The sequence below is a fragment of the Mus caroli genome, chromosome 2 (assembly GCF_900094665.2).
Source record: "Mus caroli chromosome 2, CAROLI_EIJ_v1.1, whole genome shotgun sequence".
Classification (NCBI taxonomy): domain Eukaryota; kingdom Metazoa; phylum Chordata; class Mammalia; order Rodentia; family Muridae; genus Mus; species Mus caroli.
The window spans coordinates 53,112,089-53,117,954 of NC_034571.1; the positions used below are offsets into that span (position 1 = coordinate 53,112,089).

A 5,866-nucleotide genomic window follows, 5' to 3' on the forward strand; every position below is an offset into this window, starting at 1 on the left:
ATATATATATATATATATATATATATATATATATAATTCAATGCCTCGTGTGTGAATTCACAGCCCTATCCAAAAGGGAAATTCATTCACTGGTGAACCACGGGGAGGGGGAAGAAAGCATTTTGTATCTGGAGCCCCTCCCAAAGAGGAGTTTTCCTTAAGGCTTGCTTTCATGTGAACTACGAGCTTCTGGAAAACCTAAAGCCGAGTATTATCCTCTAACTACAAATTTTGCTCCACTTGTTTTTTTTTTCTTTCAGAAATATAATGAATGCATCTGAGATAGAAGGAAGTTTCTGTCTATAATTTTTGTTTGAAAATCTAAAGACCTGCTTCTAGTTAACTTCCCAGCATTCAGTTATAGCCACGCATAGCTGGGGTTTTCTTTGAAGCAGAGCGAGCATCATTTTTTTTTTTGTGGTCTATCGCTTTAACAGAATACCATGTTGGGTTTTGCCCACATGACATTCATTTTGAGTCCCTAGAAACAGTTTTGAGACAGCAAATGTGCCACATGGACAGCAGCTATGGTATAAATATGTATTATGGAAAATTTCCACCCACACAGAAAACCTCACGGTGTGCGTTAGAAAACAAGTGACTTCGGTGCAGAAAATAGGCGTTGTTGCTACCTTTAAAGCAAGCTCTTCCACGGGAGCCATTCGATTTATCTGCAGCCTGCTACTGTATTACTTTGAAAGCTTTACTGTGTGTGATTAGCTGAAAGTTAATCTGCTGTAACCTGCAAACTAAAAACTCTTGCTTGATTTCACTCAGGTGGACACCCATTCTCCACTGAAACCACAGCATGTGTTCTTCAGACCAGTGTCTGCCTGTTTATTCACCACATTCCTAAACCTAATGACAGTGTGTTTGGAGACGATGACAAACAGGTTAGAAACCAGCCCAGCATATACTGACTGCATGTGGGCTCGAACACTGCTGTTTGCAATCATGGAACATGAAAAAGGAAAAAAATAAAAAGTACAGGAAAAGAAATCACAATAGATATAAGTCTTGCCTATCTAAGGGAAATCTGTCTTATGAGTACTTTATAACAGGACGATAGCCCAACACTAGTCAAACTATGTATATAATCCCCTTAAAAATCCATAAACCTAACCTCATCATATACTCCAGACTGTCTATACACCTCTGTACTCCCATTAGAATCGAGTCTGATGCTGCCTCTTTGACGAGCGGATGCCCCATAATTTCCCCCATGGCTGACCAGGTTCCTGGCCCCTTCTTGACATGAAATGCTCTAAGAGGCATTAAAACAGACTCTATTGTTACTTTCCCAGACTTTCCCTGGAGTCCGTCAAGATATCTGTTCAAAGTTTGTTCCGTTCCCAGCCCATCCCTACCTGTGTTGAAGCAGGCTAGAGGAGGCAGTATCGACTGGACTAATGGCAGAGCTGAGCCTTGCACGGAGGGAGGGCACAGCCCTGGCAGCTGAAGGACAGAAGCTGGAAGAATTTATGTACCTTGGCAAGTATGCCACAGTGCCAACAAAAACAGTCCCCCTTTTTTTTTTCTAAGTAGTTCAAAGCACTTTGTAAACATTAACTCATGAGGCTAAGTAGTCATGAGGTAACTGTTACTTGAATACACCCTTAAGATAACGATGGCAAGCCAAATCGTTAAAAAGGTCACACTATTGTTTCCATACTTCTTAGTATTTACTGAGCACCTACTGTGTGCAGAGTGTTGAAGGGAAGTGGACCCCTGTGGGGCTTTCACATAACTTCTGGTTATTTTGCTTTTCTGAGTGAGTCACTTAGTACCAAGCTACAACTACTTATTACATTTATTTCCATTTTATTTTGGCCAAGTTGTTCCATGCAATATGCTCCATTCTTCAGAATGTTCCTAATGTGCTGAGCACTGAGCAAGCACAAGAGAAAAAAATATTTAAATTGCCTATAAATCTTATTACAGCTACAGAAATTGAGAACTATACATTCAAAGTGCTTCCTTTCAAGAAGCAATAAACAAAGGTTTATTTAGAATGGATACTCTTTGTTTCTTTCAATGCTTGTGGAATTGCTATAGGAGACAATTAAGGTCACTGTTGCTATGCTGAACTGTTTATAAAATAATCTATATTTATAGTGAACTCGTTGAGCCAACATGGCTGGTGAAGCCTGGCCTTTGTCCTTGGGACTTTCCCAGCAGTTTTATCTTATAAAATGGCAAGCTAGATACAGAAAATGTAAACCATTTCTAAATCTTTCTCAGACAAAGGACTGCACAGAGAGTGCATGGTGATATAAGAGGGGCAGAACAAAGAGGGGAGGTGGTTCCTTTTAGGATACATGACTTTCTAATGAATCAAAAGGGATTCACCCTGCTGTCTTCTACTGTTCAACACAAGGCTAGGATTCTCTGCCATTCAGGGAATCCAAAGCACAGCCACAGAGGCTCCTGCACGTCTCTGATAGAAACTTATACATATTTTAAAAGTCAAAAGAAAATATAATACCATTTACAACTGATCTTTCTCCCTGGTAAACACTTGCTGGACAGGATAACATACCAGGGAACTAAAATACCAATCTGTCATTTTAAGACACACCCAACACACACACTCACAAAGAAAGAGAGGGAGATTGTTGACATAGAAACCATCATTATTCAAGTTGAATTAACATACCAAAAAGATTTTGATCTTTTCTCCTTGATAAACACTTGTTGTTTGACTGTATAACATACTAAGGAGTAAGATATCAATCTGTCATTCAACACATGTGCACACACACACACACACACACACACTTTGTTAACATAGAAACTACTATTATTCAATTTCAACTGACATACCAAAAAGATTTTTAAAACAAATTCTAGTCTGGAAGAGGAGAGAAGGGAACTCTCCCACACTGCCGATGGGAATGTAAATTGGTATAGTTATTGTGGAAAACATTGTGGGACTTCCTCAGAATAGCCAAAATTAGTACTCTTGCATGACCCAGCAACTGCACTACTGGGTATAGCCCCAAAGAAAATAAGGAAATGAAATCAGCAGGCCAAGGAGCCAAGAAATCAAAGCAGCCATGGTTGCCATCAACAGATGAATGAATGGACAAAATGCGGTGTGTACACACCATGGAATGCTATTTGATAATAACTAGAAAAAAGCTCTGTCATTTGCAAAAACACTGGTGAAACTGGGGGACATTGTATTAGGGGAAATAAGCCAGAGATAGATGGTAAGTGTATTTTTCTTATATGCAAAAGCTCGAACTGATCTGAAAGATGAAACAAAGAAAAAGCAAGAAAAAAATCAAAAAATACAAAAACATGGTGGATGCTAGAGCCTGGAACCTGGAAGAAGCCTGGGACAGAGCCAGTGGGTAAAGGGTTCAGGGGTTCAGTTAGACAGAAGGAGAAATTTGGAATATTTGATACCACAGTAGAGCAACCAGTTGATGATACCCAATTGCTTTATTCAAAATAGCTAATGGAAAGGATTCTGAATGGAACCCCACCAAAACAAAACAAAACACACCAAAAAACAAACAAACAAACAAAAAAACAGGAGTCGATGAACACATGAGTCATTCCAATCAGATCATTAAACATTGTAAAGATACACTAAACTCCTACACTGCATCTCACAAACTTGTACTCTGAATAAATAAATAGATATGCAGAAATAGTGGAAACAAAATTCAGAAGAAAAACATCAGAAAAGATGATCTGCTTATTTCCTTCCCAACTCGCTGAATATGCCTATTGTATTTTCATTTATTTAGACAGATACCTGAGTGCCCAATATTCTGTGTGTTGAGATCATATCATTTCTTTGTGTCTTCAGCAACCTACTGTTAACACTTTGTTGAACACATCAATATAGCACTTGCTGAGGCTGGTAAGGTGATCGATTATATTTGGCTTGACTCCTCAGTTGGACATCCAGATGGGAGTTTAAGAGAGCTTTCATTAGAGAGAACTGCTAATGAAGACAACAAAATCAATTAAACAAATTAAGTTACAAGCCAATCCGTTGCTGTTATTAAAGAATGACTATATTCATGCCATGGTCACTGTCAGTCGCTCATCTCCCCTAAGGTGGCCAACAGCTCGGAAGTTGGATGATAAGCTGTCTGCTCCCAATTCAGAAACGGCACTGACGCACTGAAGCTGTGGAGCTGGGATTGGAAGGTGAGGAATAGCCATGGGCCCCAAAGCTCTGAGAGTGTCAGCTGAAACCACTCCTCTCTGGTTTTAAAGGAAAAAAAAAAAAAAAAAGAAAGCTCAAGAGGAATCTAGGAGGAAGAAGGAAAGGACATCTTTGGAAGAGACTGGCTGCTGTAAAAACATTATTCTTGGAATTGATCTCATCAATTTTTAATAAAAGTGAGAAGTATAGACATGCCTACACATTGAACGGTACATGCCACAATCAACACTGGATAGTAAGGTTTTTCTATCTCTTCAGCCTTTACCGAACAGTTATTTTTAGAGCATCTTGCTTTCTTTATACTTGTTTAGGAGAGTTGTCTTATTCCCTAGGCTTATATTACTATCAGAGTCCCTGTTTTACCCAAACTGAATTTCAGGGTATCACTAATTCCACAGTGTTGCTAACAAGGAGCACTTATTACCCTGTGAAAACAATGCATTGTGGGATTGCTTAAACTCCATGGCTTGAAAACAAAAGTTGTAGGTCATGGACTTGGAGATGTAAGGAGAAGTTTGCTTTACAGCATGCACACATTCTGTTTGGGAATGTTATATTTAAGAAACTTGGAAAGAGCCGGGCGTGGTGGCGCATGCCTTTAATCCTAGCACTCGGGAGGCAGAGGCAGGTGGATTTCTGAGTTCGAGGCCAGCCTGGTCTACAAAAGTGAGTTCCAGGACAGCCAGGGCTATACAGAGAAACCCTGTCTCGAAAAAAACAAAGAAAGAAAGAAAGAAAGAAAGAAAGAAAGAAAGAAAGAAAGAAAGAAAGAAAGNAAGGAAGGAAGGAAGGAAGGAAGGAAGGAAGGAAGGAAGGAAGGAAGGAAGGAAGGAAGCAAGGAAGCAAGGAAGCAAGAAAGAAAGAAAAGAAAGAAACTTGGAAAGTAGCCAATGTCTGTCTTGCACTGAGCAAGGGAAAATACTAACGTGCTTCTTGAGGCCCCACAGCAAATCCACCTCTTATTCCAGGCAGACTGAACCTGAGAGAGCTTTAGCACCTTGGAGAATTAGTTATTTAGCCCAGGCTCTCCAGCAATTTTTCCTATCACATCAAAACACTTTAAAGCCTATTATGGATTCAGTTTTGATTGTGTACATTTCTTTAGAAGTGATGCCATAGAGAGTTTATCATGCAGGGAATGCATCTGATCCACAGAGATGTTCTTCTCAGATACCCGGAAATCCTCTGAGAAGGAAGACATCACAGAAATAATGCATTGCCTAGTTAATTAAAACCTCGTCAGCATGCAAGCAAATATTTATTCTCAGATAAACCTAAATGCTTCCTGATTTAATTAATTCTTTATAAGGCAATGCAGACTCATTTTGCTAGCCACATCCAGCAGAGGGCAGGATGCTCCCACCAAGGGCCAGCTGGCTATAGCCTTTAGTCAGAACACTGCAACTCTCTATCAGAGAAAAAGAACATTTTCCTGGTCTTGGGAAGGTCCTCAATTTCTTGTAAGAATCTGAGTAAATCTGTTCTCAACTTGAAAACAGAAGTTGTAGGTCATGGACTTGGAGATGTAAGGAGAAGTTTGCTTTAGAGCACGCAAGCATTCTGTTGGGGAATATTATCTTTTAAAAAACTTCAAAAGTAGCCAGTTTCTGTCTTACTACAGAAAGAGGTATATAGAGAACTGAATTAGGGATCTGTGTGTATGCTGCCTTTGTTAAACCT

General features: G+C 39.5%; 1 protein-coding gene across 1 annotated transcript in view; it reads right to left on the minus strand.

Moving 5' to 3' along the window:
• Cytip (cytohesin 1 interacting protein) overlaps positions 1-1,440 on the minus strand; it is a 61,922-nt gene extending 60,482 nt beyond the window's left edge. The window contains exon 1 of the mRNA XM_021152841.2: positions 1,368-1,440. The gene's annotated coding sequence lies outside the window, so the exon portion shown is untranslated. The remainder of the gene's footprint in view (positions 1-1,367) is intronic.
• Between the last annotated feature and the right edge of the window lie 4,426 nt (positions 1,441-5,866).